Genomic DNA, 16539 nt, shown 5'->3' on the forward strand with positions numbered 1-16539 from the left:
GCACGCTCAGCAGGCAGGCTCATGGCTGTGCTGGCTCATCATCCTTGCAGACAGGTCTACATTTGGGTCCACCCTGAAGCAACGTCAAAGACCTAGTTTTCTCTCTCTCCTGAAGCTTCTCCTACATTCAAACTGGCATTCCACAAGTGTGGACACAAGCCTTGGGGCTTGGACACATCTGAAGGCTTTGCAGTTACAGCTAGAGAGACCAGAATGCAAGAACAAGGAAGGAATATTACTGTAGTATATATAGCGTGAGAATAAGCTGACTACACTGTTGTTAACACAATAGAGAAACAAAGACTTGGAGAGGTTTTTAAACAGGTGGTAGAAGTGCCACACTGTCTAAATAGAGAGGCATTGCAAGACTCAAGTCTGTAATTTAAACACAACTATTTTTAGAAGGATATGTTAAAATAGCTGGCATGTTAAATCCTTGTCTCTTCCCTAATGAATACAGCCAGTACATTCATATTTATATTTTGAAAAGGTTTCCCAGGGCTGGCCTCCTGTTGTCTTGCCTTTTCTGTTAATAAGATCAGATTTGCATGTCAAAGTGAAGCTAGGCAGTTCCTCTTAATGTTTGGGAATGAAAGACTGATAAGCTGAAATTGATGCTTGTCTGGCAAAAACAGCAGAGAGTAACTGCTAAGAACTGCTTTAAATTATTATTATTATTTTCAAGTATGCCTCCAGATATTCAGGTTCTAGATACTTTATTTATAGGAGATGCACTGTGATCCAGTAGGTAGAACATATTTCAGGGAGTTAATAGTAATTCTCTGGTACTTCAGTTTACGACCTTTCAGCATTTCACTCCTCTGCATCCCGGTTTTCCCATTAATATATGGAGGACTATACCTATTTCTCACTTAATGAGAAGCTCAATGTCTATAAACTGCCTCAAAAGACAGCTATTGCTGAAACACAGCAGCTGGAAACATATTACAATTACCATTGTCACATGAAAATCTATGGGGTACAAAAACTAATGTCTCTAATAGTATGAAAAACTATTTTTTTTTTTTACTTTTGCTCTATATGTGTTACAAGTCAAGCTATAAAAGGACATTCTTATGCAGTGAGCGTCCACTTATAGTACTAGTTCCTGAAAAGCAGAAGTAGGAATATCAGTGGTTCTCTGTTCAACCTAGCCATCGTACACATTGACTTCATAGGAAATGCCAAGAAACAGACTTTATAAGACATACAGATGCCAAACTACCATCAAAATCAGCCAACAGACAAATTCCTACAGTCCAGTTGCATCCGTTTCCCACAAAGGAAAGCAGTCACTTCTGTCCGCTGTGAGAAACTGCAAGCTTCGAGACTGATGTCAAACAAAAACGCCAACCTAACCATCTGTTCTATTATCTAGTCTCTGCATAATTTCGTTGCACTTCTACAACTTTACTCACTGCTCTATCACTGATAAGTTGTGCATTTTCTACCTTTTCAGGTTTTTGGGTTTGGTGGTGCGTAGGGTTGGTTGTTTTTCTGGTTTTTTTGGTGGGTTTTTTTTTGTTTGTTTGTTTGTTTTGTTTTGTTGGGGTTTTTTTTGCTTTTGTTTGTTTGGTTTTGTTTTGTTTATTTGTATGTTTGGGTTTTAAAAAAATTTTTACTTATTTCACTCTTCTGCTTTCATCTTTACCTTAGCTACTCTATCTTATTGACAGCAGCCACGGTTCAGCCACCCCATACCCATTTTACTATTTCAGCTTTATTGTGCACATCATATAATCAGAATGTATATAGAGATACAGTAGAATGTACATTCAACTATTTGTATTCTATGCCCATTACCTTCCACTCTGTCTTCTAATTAGCATTCCCTTTCTTCTTATAGAGCTATCATTTAGTAGGTTGCACGGCTGATCTTAGATCATAGTTTCCCAGTGCTTGAAGGGCACTGTAAGGATTCAGACCCCACAAGCTAACCATTTTGCAGGGGTGTTGCTCCTGGGAAACTCTCTAGGTGAGGCAGGCTGGCAGACGTACAAAGAGATAGCAGATTTTATTCTACACAACTCCCTTCCAGAAGGCAATACCCTGAGTTCCAAATAAATATGCAATTTTAAACAGTTATTTTGCAAATATACTTTCCCCTCCACACACACAGCCCCAGCTTATTTCCAAACACTACACAGCTCTGTGAACCAGTAACAAATTAATAAACAGCTTTGGACCACTGTTCCGTATGGGACACCTACTTGGAAAGCTTGTGATGTGCTCTATATTAATAAGATGCTTGCCACCTGTCATAATCCAGGGCACATTCAGCCATACACATCCAGGCACATTGAGAAAATAAAAGCAATATTAGCAAAATTCCTCAGGCAAAGGTTATTTTTAGGAAGACAGAGAATCCTGACAGTAGTCCAAACTAATCTAAGCCTGTTAGCAAGCGCCTGAGTCCTTTCCCCTGTAGTGCCCTAAGCCTGGCCTGGACAGACTGGTATCTGCCAAACACCAGTCTCCTCTTGTATTACAAAGATTGAAATAATCATTCATTCACTACAGCTGCAATAATAGCATTCAGGTGCAGCTTTCTGATAGACAAGAGATAAATTCTCTACTCCCAGCCCCAGGATGACCATAATGATTTTCACATGTAAGACATTTTCCTATAGAGTACTTCTGTATTTAAAACAAACAAAAACTTGTTTTTGTGGAATTGCATTCACATTTCTTTTCAGGTAATATGCCATAATAATATATGTTCATGTTATGTAAAATATTATGCTACTGACAAGTCATTTAACTGTACACTTGCCTTGGAGCCTACAGGAAACAGAAATAACGTCACTTTAGCAATGCAGCATTTGTGGCAGCACAATAACAAAAAATTTTCTCCATCCTATGAAACTTTATTAATATTCCAATCAGTGCCTCCTCCAGGTAAGATTTTAGGTCTCTTGTTTCCATGAACTTTTGTATCTTGAGACTTCTTCTTGGCGCTCAGAGGTGGAATTGCAACAACCATTTACAGGCTATTATCAAGGTCTACCCCTGTTACAAAGGGCAGCTGTGCTGTCTCCACATCAGGCTTTCTAGAAATTCCTTATGATCTTCTCTTCTATCCATCTGCCCTTACAGAAATAATGAAATAGCATTAAAACACTTCCTAAATTTTATATGGGGCAAACCCTTGACCCCTCCCCTCAACTGACAGTTTGGAGTAAATGTCAGCTTACAGATATTATTATCCATTCTTCTGCCTTTAATGGGAAAAATAAAGTTTGGCAGCCTTTCCCCAGTGCTAAAAGTGTTAGCTACTCCCTGGGGATAGGAAGAATCAATGCAAGTAAGATCCATATTTTCTTTCTTGGAACACTACTACTTCCAGCAATTTATTTGACTGACTATGCCTTCTATTACCATGTAAATTGTTTCAGGCTGAAAAAAAAAAAAGTATTAATCTCCCCTCAGTAAGTCATAAAATAAAGAAATCAATTTCAAGGTCAATTTAGTCTAAATAACACCTGCTGCCCTTTTTGTAACACACAGACTCCTCTGAAACACTAAGTTGCTGTCTACAAAGGCATCAATATGATGTTTCACATAAATTAAGGTAACGCATAGTACAGTGCAGCCTATTTTCAGTGTACCATCTGAGGCTTAAAAAAAGATTCAAAACAGGCTCCTTGTCACCATACATTTTCAGCATTAATATGAGGCTTTATCACAGAAAACTAAAGCTAAGGAAACTCTTGTGTGTATAATGTCTGATTATGCAAGAAGCTTGTATGTCACAAGGCTTTGGGGATATCGAGGGATTCTCAGGTCCATGAGGAAAGTATTCTGATCCACAATGGATGGGCCTCAAAGCAAGAACATCATAGAGGAGAAAAAAAAGAGTAGCAGCAGACACAAGAAATCTTTTCTCCTTCTAGCGGGAAGCAGAAAGGAATGGAAGGGAAATAGGGTAATGGTGGTTTTTCCTCCTCGAACCATGAATTCAAGAAAGTGATGTGACTTGAAAATTTCTCTCCTGCTTGCACAGAGGGAAAACTTTTCAGTGGAGATCCATTTTGGGGGTTGAGGGTGGTGTCAAAGATAAGACTATTTTTCATCTAAGTAAAAATAGTTGTATTTTCATCTAACTATTCTTAATAGGTTTTCAGGGTAAAAGAAGACCGCATTTGATGACTCTATGCATCCTGTATGTTAATGTGCTGTTTCCTGAAAAGTTCACCCTGAACTCTGTTACCTGTCTGGAATATAACAGAGAAGCTAAAAAAGCACAGGACTGGGCAGACTCCCCAGTGTGGTAGTTCTTTCCCGTAAGGCTAATACAACTGTTTTCCTTTCCCATGTACAATTCACAGCAGCGCTGTGCCTTTGTAAATACAAGCCCCTGACAGAGTAATTCTGAGCTGGCAGATAATCAAAAAGAAGTTATGTGGGACAAAACTGGAGTTCAGGGAAGGTTAGAAGTTGAGGAACATGCCAAGCCTGTCATATCTAAATAGATGAAGGCAATTTTTTGTTACAGCCTTCCTATTTCCTCCCCTATGTCCTCCAGCAGAAGACAATCTAGACAATCAGTGTCCAAGCAGAGGAAGTTCCTGAATGAAGCAAATATTCCTATATTCTGGAAAGGGTATCCCATATTCTTCTAAGACTTCTCTAATGAAAATAAAACAAAGTCTTGAAGGCTTTTGAAAAGGGCTGAAAACAAGGATTGCAAAGCTGAGCATACCACAAATGGAAATCAGTTTATAGAAGATGGTTTAACACCAAGAGCCATTTAAACCGTGAAGATATTTTGGCTTCCATAACAGACACATATATTACTGTTCTTCTTTAGAATAAGGAGGCTCCCAAAGGATTTGCCAGGCATACAGAGACTGATGTTCCTATGCAGAGTCCTGCAATAGCAGAATTCTCCCTCTGGCACCTGGTTGGCAGTCGTAAGTTGTGTCCAAGGCCTTTCCACATTTTATTGCATGGGTTAATCTGGCAATTACTGAAGGGGTTTTCACTTCCTATTCTACACAGCAGAAATACATTCCTATTGTACACAGAGGAAAAAACCTCACAACTGTATTATTTAGAGCAAGGACTAAGTTAAAAGTCAGACAATACTATGCCTATTTCAAAATCCATAATTAGCAATGGAATGTGGATCAATTTTATATTTATATAGTTATATGTATTCAGCTTTACATTTAAGATATCTGGGAGAACAAATTTCACTTAAAAGAATCAAAATAGCATTTAACCAACACTAATATTTGAATATATTTATAGAGTGTAATCATTTCCCTGGGATATTATACTAGTGAAAAATTTCATAAAGAAAATAAGGAATCCTTCCCTTTTCCAACAGCCGTCACTCCGTGAATCAAATCAAAGGTTACTTAGAAGTAGATTTGAAAATATAAATTCACAGAACAACCTGCCATTTATTGGATATTAGAAAATTTTTCTTCACTAGATATTAGAAAATTTGTCATTGTTGAAGTCCATGGTCCTGAATCATAATTAAAATGTAAACCACTCTGAACTCTTACTATCACAAACCAAAGACAACGGTTGTGTATCAGGAGCTGCCAGTATACTTACAGATTCAATGAGTCAAGAAACAAATATGAGATTTACTAGAAGTGACAATCATTTTAATTTTACATCCTGTAAAATTATACAAATCTTTATTTTTGCAGTCGAATGTGTCTAATAGCAAGAGATTCCACAGTAGAAAAATAAATAGAAGTCTGGAATGGCTAATCAAGAGCCCAAAAGATTAGAAACTTAATGAAAAGTAACTTTTTTTAAAAATAATGTATTTGTTGAGGTTAAAAGAAACAGATGTAGCACTAAATTCAGAGCTACACAGTAGGAAAGAGTAATATAAAAAATGAGAACTTTTTCACTGTGCCAAGCACAAGCTTCAAAATGCTGAACAATGAAGCCCCGGAAATAATACAGGGAGATGTTTCCTGAAGATGGAGAACATAAGCAACACAATAAGAAACTTAGATTATTCCTAACTACATTTGCTCAACTGAATTGTTAAATATTTCCTAACCCTCAAACAGTCAGTAAAGTGGGTAAATTATTGCAGGTTCTGCTGTGAAATCAAGTTGAAGAAAAGACAAAACTCCAGAGTTAAATAAATACTTCCAAAATGTAATCACAAAGAAAAGTGCTAAGATGAGGATGTCTGACATTGCCCATTTATCTCCTGAGTAGAATTACTTCAGGTCTACAGAGGCAGAAGCTTTCAGTAAACTACAAGTCTCCTAGGGACATATACCTAGGAGTGTTAAAAGACTATCAGGAACAGAATCTGTAGAGTAATGATAATCATCTCAGAGGCCTCACAGTTTAAAGACTTCATCCTTGCACTGTAATAGCCAGTAAACATCCCCACGTGTCTTGGAAAATCAGTACTGCCCTCGGGTACTGGTAGACCTCAAAGTACAAAATTTCAGCTGAGTTCAGATAAGAAATAAAAAGTTTCTGTCTTTATTGGAAGCTCAGAGAAACCCAGCTGGGCTGTAATTCTACTCAAAACAGCTTCATATAATGACTCCAATGATTCCTGGATTGCACCAAGTGAAGCAAAAAGTGTTGTGCTAGAAGTCTCACAAAAACATACTCCCATCGCACTCCATCATTGAAATATACCATCAGGAAATATTAAATTCATTAACTCTCCAACATTTTCTTTAACTGAATTTAAAGACAAAACTTCAAATATAGGAATATATCCTGGTTTTTTTCCCCCCCCCGGCCAGGCAAAGATTTCCTATAAGACATCATTTTTGATCAGCAGTTGTTTTCAGATTTATTTCACCAGAATGGTGTAATTGCCTTATCGCAGAAACAGAAAACACTATTTGTAGAAGATACTTTTAATGTCATTCTATAGCCTCAGTTAGAATGGAGCTATGCACAATCCTAATTTAATATTTAACTGACATCAAGATCTGTTAACATTACAGCGTTACTGTTATGCTAATAGCAATGCAATTTAACTATCTTTCATTCTCCTACCCCAAACCGCTGAGACAAATTAAGTTATATACAAGTTTCTAGGATGGGCATCTTTATTGTGTTACTAGGAACAATTACATGAGTTTACTTATTTAGAATTAAATAGGTAACTCTTATTATAAGATTAACTGGTATCTAATAATAGTCTTTTTTAAAAAAAAAAAAAAAAGACCAGAACATACTTTCTCCTGTGTTTGATATATTACATACAGACCTAAATATATTTAGTATTTCTGCCTATATACACCTAGGCAGAAATACTAAAATATGTGTGTTGGGCCAACATTATAAAGTCTCCTTTGTATGGACTGCTGTTACTCTGACATGGCAGAGTCCTGACTCAGAAAATAAATATTTCAGTGTTGTTGAAAATTACAAGTTTGTACATGCTAAAAGATGGCTGGACACCCCTCTCCGCTTTAAATGGCCTTAGGAAACGCAGTTGACTACTTCCCAGCCCCATAAGCATCATCTAGTTTTCAAAAGCATTTTCATTCTTCCTTCCTGCTAATAGCAATATTATGCCATGGATTCTACGTCCATGACTTAAGTGATAGGGACTGATGAAGATACATATGCTAAATATTAATATGTTCACTTTGTGCCATCATATTTGATTCGTAACATTCACACCCCTATGAGAGCAGTATGCTGTGCCCTGCCCCTGGCTTGGGTAGTTGCCCCTAAGTTTGCTTTATTCAGAACAAATTTCAATGAAGGCACCACCTGTTATTTCTTAATATGTTATAACTATAATAACTGTTCTCTGAACACAGTTTCAATGAACAGCTACAATTACAAACCACAACCCACTCTGAGCACTTGCTGTTTTAGCAGAGATTTCTTGTAGGACTGAAAGCAAACTACAGTTATGTATTTCAATTTTTGTTATACTACTATTATTAATGTTATTTTTCAGGAAGGTTGATGAGGCCTGAAATAGCAGGAGATTTCTTCTTTTTATTGAAGAAATATATATCAATGCAAACAAAAGCAAGGAATTAATTCAAAATCCTAGGATAGCTCTCCAATAAATAAAAGTAAAATGAAAATTCAGTTGCATGAATATATGAGCTATTACAAGCTCATATAATTCTCTGACAAGATAGCACTTATAGCTCTGTGTTTACTTCTGTCAGTAAAATATGACGAATGCTCTGTCAGTTGGAACTGGATTACAAAAAAATATTATTCAATTTAAGAATAAATAGCTTGAGTCCTGAGGGCAATTTATAATTTGTATATTTAAGAAAAAATCTATACATCTTGCAAGAAATACTTTGCACAGTAAGTTTATGAAAGTATACAAGCTGTGAAGTTATGTAGATAGTGCTAACATGCTACAGTGCACATCAGTTTAAGAGAACAGGCAGTAAAAATATAGTAACAACAGAAAAAGAAGGCAATAAGAAGCAGATGCTCTGAGCAAGTATTGTAACATGCAGAGAATTGGATGCACAAAGAATAGAGTTTGAGACAAAATTCTTCTATCACTTCCCCACAACTAACTCCCTCCTCTCTGCCATTGGGTGAAGCCTGTTTCCACAACACATTATAGAAAGAGCAGTCACATGAGTTCTACAAGCATTTTCAGCATCTCTGTGGTGCTTTAATATAATTCAACACAGAAGAAAAACATGTGGCTGCTTTAGAAACAGAATGAGAATGTTTGTGCTGTATCTATGCCCACTTCCAAAAGATTTCTCCTCAAAAATGGTAGTATAGAAGTGAAACCCTAGCTAGCCCAGAGAAATCAGTTGTATTGAAATTTGTAACCTAGAGAAACAGTTTGAATTCTGTCCATTTGAATCCTTCCATTGACTCAAGCTCAAGGGGAAAAATGGCAATAGGACAGCCTACAGACACAAGCCTAATTCAGAAGCATCATAATTCTGTTTAAATTCTGTATTTTTCCAGACTTTTTATCAGTGAAACAGTTCAGAATTTTTTTTGAATGAATTGATTGCCTCTTACTCGGATGTACTCTTTTCACAGGCACCAGCCCTTGACAAACAGCAACACCATGACATATACGCAGATGTTTCAAACTGACAGAGATATTTTCTATTTGTTAGGAGTCTCTAGTATTTAATTGCCACTGTTAAGGATTAACACCTCAAAGCGAAGGCGTAAGCAGAGCATGTACCGTTACCAATACAGGAAATGAAAGGGTACGTGCATAAGGAATGGTGGCTTGGCCTCCTTTCAGCCAAACAGAGAAACCTTCAAGCAAGACCTGGCATTTTTTCTCTAGCACAGAGCTTTATTTGGTGTGTTCCTGAGAGCATACTTAGCACAGATCAGGGCACATAAGAATAGATAAACCGTTTCCACTTATGGAACTCAGTCTGTCCTTTACGAACTGAATGTGTCCACTTTAAGTAATGGAAGAAAGCCTGTATTCAGGCCTTCTTGGGCTACAATAGAAGGAGCTCTTTTGTAGTGATTACTCTTTTACTATAGCGTAGTTCAGTATCCACAAAAACTTCTAAGCAGAAAGGGTAGATGTACTCTCTTGAAAGAGACATGGATGCATCCAAACAACCTCCAAAAACAGAGAAATAAGGCACATGCCTTTCCTTGAAGACACCCAGAAAAGCAGTAGCAGTCCTCAGAAAGAGGAGAAAACATGGGAACAATGTGGGCCAGAGAGACCATCACTTGCCCATGTGACAGCCCAAGCCAGCTCACAACCAAGCCCTGTGCAGGTATCCCTATTAATATTAACAAGGCTTCCAAACACAGACACCTTTGCCCCTTTGAAGTCATAATGATGAATCAGGTCCTAAATAAGCCACTGAAATTTAACTTCTCCACAAGCTGAAATTTGTTGCTTAAAGTAACTAAAATGCTTTCATTTATTCATGATAAAACTTTCATCTCTTGTTGCTCCCCGAGTAAAGCTGCGCATCAAAAGGATTTGTGGCTGTTTTAGTTTCAAGTCATGAAGATGTGCAGTCAAAGCAGATGGCTGTTAGCCAACTCAAAATTGTATGTGACAGGTGAGAATTCACTTCTAAAACAGACATCATATTCCAAGGAAAGATGATCTTTAATACTTTCAAGACGGACAGAGTTTCCCTAAGAATAAGATTTTAGGAGGATTAAAAGATTTCTGAAGAAAGCTTACAGGATAGAAGAAATGCTCAAAGTCAAGAAACATTTAAAATAATTCCACCTGATTTATAAAAGTGACTTAGCAATTTTCTAACTCTTTATTGAAAATTGTGTTTGAGAGTTTTCATCAATTTCACCATCACCTTAGTGATGGACTCAGCATTGATACTTACCTATAACCAGACATGTTTTTTGGGGTTTTTTTTGAGTCAAAGTTATAGTTCGATCACTCAAAGTCCTCTCTCTCTTTTAGCATAAGTGAACTTTGTCAAGACTCTATTGTCTCCTCCACACCCTGGTGTTAGCTATCTATAACCCATCTATTGCCCACACAGTTTTATTACAATTTGATTAATGATTTGCCAGTGGCTGCTCTGTCCATGTGTGAGTATCCCATAAGAGAAGGGGCTCATGCAAATGTGTAGAGGAGCTGGTACCCACCTGCCTCCAAAAGGCACATGGCAAATCTGAAATGTCCTGTCCAGTGGCTGCCTACAGCTCAGTGAAGTACTATTTAATCAGGATTCAGTGATACAATGAGCAAGATCTTACACACATAAAACTGGGTACTGAGAAGATGATGCAGAAAAGGTACAAAAGACGTAGGAGAAGAAAAAAAAAAAGTTCTTCTACTAAAAGATATCTTTGTTTTAAAAACTTGATTCAACTAAAGTTCTTTCCCCTTGGTGGCAGAGCAATGACAGCCCTTTATAGCTTTCAATCTTATATTTATGATACAGGAATCCTAACTAAGCCCATTTGAACAGAGGGTTTGTTTGCTGGGTTGTTATAATCAGTTCCATCATTTTCTGTACATTTATTATCAGCTGCCCTTTTTGTCTTGCTCCAATTTTTGTTTGGTTTGGTGGATTTTTTTGTTTGGATGGTTTGGTTGTGTGTGTTTGTTGTTTTTGGGTGGGGTGGTTGTGGGTTTTTTTGTTTTGTTTCTTTATTTTTGCTTTGGTTTGTTTTTTTTTTTAAATAGAAGGAATGAAACTGAACCCAGTCTTCAAGATCCAGACACAGCAAGGACTCCCACAGTGAGATATTAATATTCTTGCTTTTGTTCTCTAGTCTTTCTTTAAGACTTTCTTGTCCTTGTAAGATACTATGCAGCTTTCCAGTAGGAGATTTAACACACCTTGCTACAAAGAATCCAACAGCAGACACTACAAACCCATGCTGCTCACTGGTCTGTTTGATTACAGGGGTTCCTGTGTTCCTGTTACTCAAAGGAAAAAAAAAATCACCTACTAGTTGTATAACAGGTTCCATCTCACATGCCGTGACACAAGTTACACAGGCTTTTCCTGGGGCTCCCAGCACTTAAATTGTTGGAGCAGACAACTCTTCCATATTACCTATGTTGCAGTGCACAGTAGACATCCTAGGGTCCAGATACAAACTAGTCCTGACTTAAGAGTAACGTTAACTTTTGTCTATTAGGAAGATCCACTGCTACAAGACAAACTTTTAGAGTTTGTGTCCATCATGATATGTTTCTCTGAGATTACAAGACTGCCTACCTTTTTTTGGGGGCGGCGGGAGTGGGGGAGAAAAGATTGCTTTTGCCATAGGTAAATCCACATTTTACCATAGGTGGATTTGCAAATGAAATGATACCAAGATATAGATTTCAACATTTGCTCGGCTTTAATAAACCACACTGAATATAATGCCAATGCAGTACTGCTAACACACTTAACATGGAAGGAAACATTGACCCACAATTTACACAGTCAGAGAAGCACGAACTGAGCATTCCCATCAGAGTGTCCATGCACACATTATGACAGTGCACAAGCTGAGCTGCAGAATCTGCTCTTACATTTACTTCAGAATGTTGCTTTTGCAGCAGGGAACAGACCTTTGTTTAGGGTTGAAATTCACTGTCTCACAGTACAGCACTGCAAGTTATGGTTGCTGATACCTCCACTTCTGCAGACCCACAGGAAATAGTTAAAATTCAAACACAGCTGCAGTTCCAGATGAACTACATTTTATACTTTGTATTGCTTGTCCAAATGTCACTCCACCAACAGGAGGTATATTTAAGCATCCAGTACTGACTCCTGGTGTTTTGATCTGCTTCAAATGCAGAACCAGCTCCCTGGTTACTTACTAAACTGAATTTACTTGGGAAGCTACTCCATCTGGGACCTGTTCTGTTATCAGAGGCTTACTGATTCTTAAATTAGAGTTACTGGATTATAAATCAAACGACATCTAGTTAAATTAAATCCTAGCAATATTAGAGCTCACAGTTTGGCAGAAGCACTAACTGTACCTGTGAGGAAAGTATACTGATTAAATTGTACGTATAGCCAAAAAAACGGATGTCCTGAAGAAAACTATTTTTATCACGTATGATGAAGCTTCCATTAATTTATTAACAAGAGTCAGCTTGTAACTAACCTATTTCTGTAATAAAGGTTAGCTTTCTCTTGCTGTATGTCCAGCTCTCTGCAGAGAAACTTCAGATTTTAGCATGTTTCATGTTTTGGCCTTTCACTCCTCAGCCATTTGAGCAGAAAAAGCAATGGAAGAAAGATTGTTCTCTTAAAGGAAAAGAACGCTGCATGCAGATTGCGGGACTTGACAGTAGAAGCCACAATACCCCTTTATATTCATCAAGAAGTACTGATAAGCCCTGACACTGTCCTACATCCAGTGTTCACAGTACAGTTGCCTGAAGGTGTAAGCATTAATTTAATGCTAAGTCTAGATTATGTTTTTTTACCAGCATAGCTACACAGTTTAATAACCTAGGGCTGTGAAGAGGCTAGCTGTATCTTCTCTGCTATACTTTTACTGGAGAGAAGGTTGAGCTGTGAAATCAGACACCAATCCTCATCTTTTATTATACACTGATCTGCCTGCGTGGTTGGTAGAAGGAATGAGGAACAGCTAAAACCTGCTTAACTGAGTCCCCAACAGACCATGAAGGCTACTACTGAAATAGTGGTACACCGGTAATGACTGCTCTCTATTCTCCCAGGTTCAGAACAGCATATAATACTGAGACCAAAACATTGGTCAGAATTGCTCCACTCCTACTTTAAGTCCCTAGACCCTTTCCCAGGCCTTTAATCATGGAATTTAAAGTCACTATGAAAACTAGGATGTGGGTTGTTTTTGGTTTTGTGTTTGTTTGGGTTTTTGTTGTTGTTTGTTTGGTGGTGTTTTTTTTTTTAATTTAGAACTAATTTTTTTAGGATGAAGAGTTATTGTTGTGTTTCAATGGTATATCTCTGAAATTGCTTGGCCATATAACATACACATTTTATAAAAACTCTCACGAGCAGCAGTCCAAAGAAAGTGTTAATTACACATCTATAAATGCTGAGGTTTTCCCTCTCTCAAATTAGACTACTGAAATCTCAAATAAGGCCAGCTCAATCATTTCAAAAGGGTCAGATGTTAGCTTCACTGTCATTTCATTTTCACCCAGGATCCTGACCTTTTTTAAAGAGCAGCTATGTTTATGCTCAGAAATAGTGAGAAGGGAATCTTCTTCCCAGATCATTTTGTGCTTACTTGCCAAGTCATACTGCAAATGTGCTTAACTAGAATTTACAAGTCAATTGATACAGTGGTTACATCTGACACACATCAGTCATCCTGTCCTGCTGATAGACAAGGCATGTTGACTGCAAAATGCCTTGTCAGTTTTTAGGGCATTGCCTTAACCAGACAGAAATGGGCTAATAGTAATGCCAAGTTGTCACTCTATATTTATCAACAAGAAGGAATAATTTTTAGGAAAATAATAATAAGCCCTCCTCACAATAATAATGCTAAATGACCTGAAAAACTTTCCTAAGGGACTGAAGCCATAGAACAAAGTTTCATTTTATCTTCATAGATCTGACAGCTCAATTTCCCAAGTTCCTGGGGACTTTCAGCAGTGCTGAACAGAGGCAGTAACAAATGTCAGTGTTTACTTTGAGATCTCTTTGTTAAAGCTCTCTGTACTCAGCAGCCTCTTTAATAACACTCTTTAGGCAAAAGCAAAGCATGTTCTGCATTAAGCAATAGGGAGTGACTCAGCAGAGTGTGTCTATTATGTCTAAACAAGATGGAATTGCTATATTTAACTAACATATGTTGAAGGTTTTCTAATGTGAATTCAAACTCCTCAGATCAATGTATTTAAAATAATAATTTATGGTCACATTATAAAACTGTTCAGATTCAGTCATTTCCCACAGGCTCTCCCTAATTCCACACATTGACTCTGGAAGCAAAGGACTTTTCCTTCTGTGCAGGAGTTTGCAGTAAATAATCTTCAAAGCCACCTCTAATGTTGCCCAGATTATTTAAAAAAAAAAAAAACCAATGAAAAAAACAAAAAAAACCCCCCACAAACAAACAAAAAACCACTCTGTTCCATCATCATCCCTACAGAAATAGTCTGCAATAACAAATGGCACAAAGGGTCAAAACATCACCTGTCATAATCCACATCCTTCCACTGTGGGCATGCACTAGTTGGTTCCTGTTACTTGTATCACATGTTTATAGGCATGTGGAAATATGGAAAGGGCTGTCAATATTCCCACAAGAAAGGAAAAAAAAAAAATAATCATGGTATCAAGGAAAGAGTCTGTCCAATGTGTTTATTTTCCTCACCCTTTTCCCTCCAAAACTAGTTTACAACTTCCTGGTTGAAGGGAAAATTTAGAGAGGTAGATACTTTCCTTTCCTGTGGCAGAATATCAAAGTATCAATGGTTTCTTTTCAATAGGCTGATGTACTGTTTCTTACTTTCAGTGTTGGTGGTACAGAGAAGTCAAGGTACATAACACTGATTCTTCCCACATAGGGTCTCATAACTAACGTGTGATGGCCCTAACAATGCAGCAAATGCCTCAGTGAAACCATAAAGTTGAGGTAGATGTTATCCTTCTATGCTACATGATTATTTCCATGTGAGAACTGAGTAGGAAAATATCACGTGGGATATAACCCTCTGAGGGAAGACTGTACTTTTCAAGTCATTGCATCTGCAGGTTTAGCTTTACATTTTCATTCCACCCGCTCATTAGTAGTGCTTAGCTGTACTAAAGTCAACTAACTTATCTAAATTTCCTTCCTTGCTGATGTCAAATGACAAAAATCTCAAGTTAATAAATAAAAAATTTGGTCAATTCCTTAATAATTCAACTCTCAGTCTTCCATAGACTATCAAAAAAGGGAAACAAAGACTTTTCAGTTTTGTGGTGGGTTTTTTTGCCATTTTGCTGTTTGTGTGGGTTTTTTTTCTTAATACTATGGTACTGTGTAGGAAACTTTGTCAGCATATCTCACTTGCCTCCCAAAATTTATGATTCTTCTAACTGCTCTACCTATCTTCAGCCATTTTGGAAATTTATTTTGATACATGGGAACTTATTACATCAATTCTACTAGCCAGAGGAAGTTTTTCAAATTGTAATACCAACAGAACAATAAAGGTTAGAAACTGCCTGGGCTGAACACTTTGTTTAGTATGTATGCTTTTTGAGCAGTAAAATCAATAGATATTTTTACTTGAGCTAGCAGTTTTATTTATCAAGCAATCAAGTATCAAGTACACAAGGAACAGGGAAATATTTCTATCTATTCTATGTCCAGCTCATGTTTACATACATGCATCCATTCACTTTAGCAACAAAATGAAAACAATTGCCAATATCAATAAATTATTCTCAGGCTTTCATTTTACCAATGAATCCCTAATGGCACTTAACATGAATCAACTGCCTTGACTAAGTGCTTGGGTTTGGGTTGGTTTGGTTTTTTGTTTTGGTTTGTTAGGGTTGGTTTTTTGTTTCTGGAAGGGGAAACGTTGCCTTTGAAAGGTCTACTAACATTGCATCTATGTATTGTTAATATATATATTTAAACTTCATCAGGTACACAAAAATCTCCAGTCTCAAGTCTATACATATTAATACTATTTAATCTATAAGTTACAGTATTGTGTAAATATCCACTAACATTATAAATATTACTTTATCCGATTTAATCTCAGGTTCAAACACAAACGTGTCCTTTTTTGAAAAAGGTTCTTTGCAAGTAGTTCAGATCTTGCATTAGACATTCAGATGTCTAATGTTGTTGAAGGAAAAAGCAAATTAAGGATTTGAGAAGGTATTTGTGAATAAGTGTACTGCACTTTCTTACCTTCTTTCCAGCAAAAACTACTGACAAATTCTAATCTTTTCAATGATCATTATAAAGCACTCAGTTTTATCACTGCAAAACATAAATATGGTGTATGTTCTCTTATTGTGTACATTAAGCTCTGTAGGTAAGATGTCTAACTCCTGGCTTACAACTAAGAATCAGAATCCAGTTTGACCTTAACTGGGGGATACAGTTTGCACTACTAGCAATCTAGAAATAAGTGTCAGTAGGTACTAACCAGTCTATAGG

The 16539-nt window shown here is 37.1% G+C and overlaps 1 protein-coding gene across 2 annotated transcripts in view; it reads right to left on the reverse strand.

Annotated features, from left to right (window-relative positions):
• RBFOX1 (RNA binding fox-1 homolog 1) overlaps positions 1-16539 on the reverse strand; it is a 1419204-nt gene that overhangs the window by 1190803 nt on the left and 211862 nt on the right. The gene's annotated exons all lie outside the window — the stretch shown is intronic.

The sequence above is a fragment of the Phalacrocorax carbo genome, chromosome 10 (genome assembly GCF_963921805.1).
Source record: "Phalacrocorax carbo chromosome 10, bPhaCar2.1, whole genome shotgun sequence".
In the NCBI taxonomy this organism is placed as follows: Eukaryota; Metazoa; Chordata; class Aves; order Suliformes; family Phalacrocoracidae; genus Phalacrocorax; species Phalacrocorax carbo.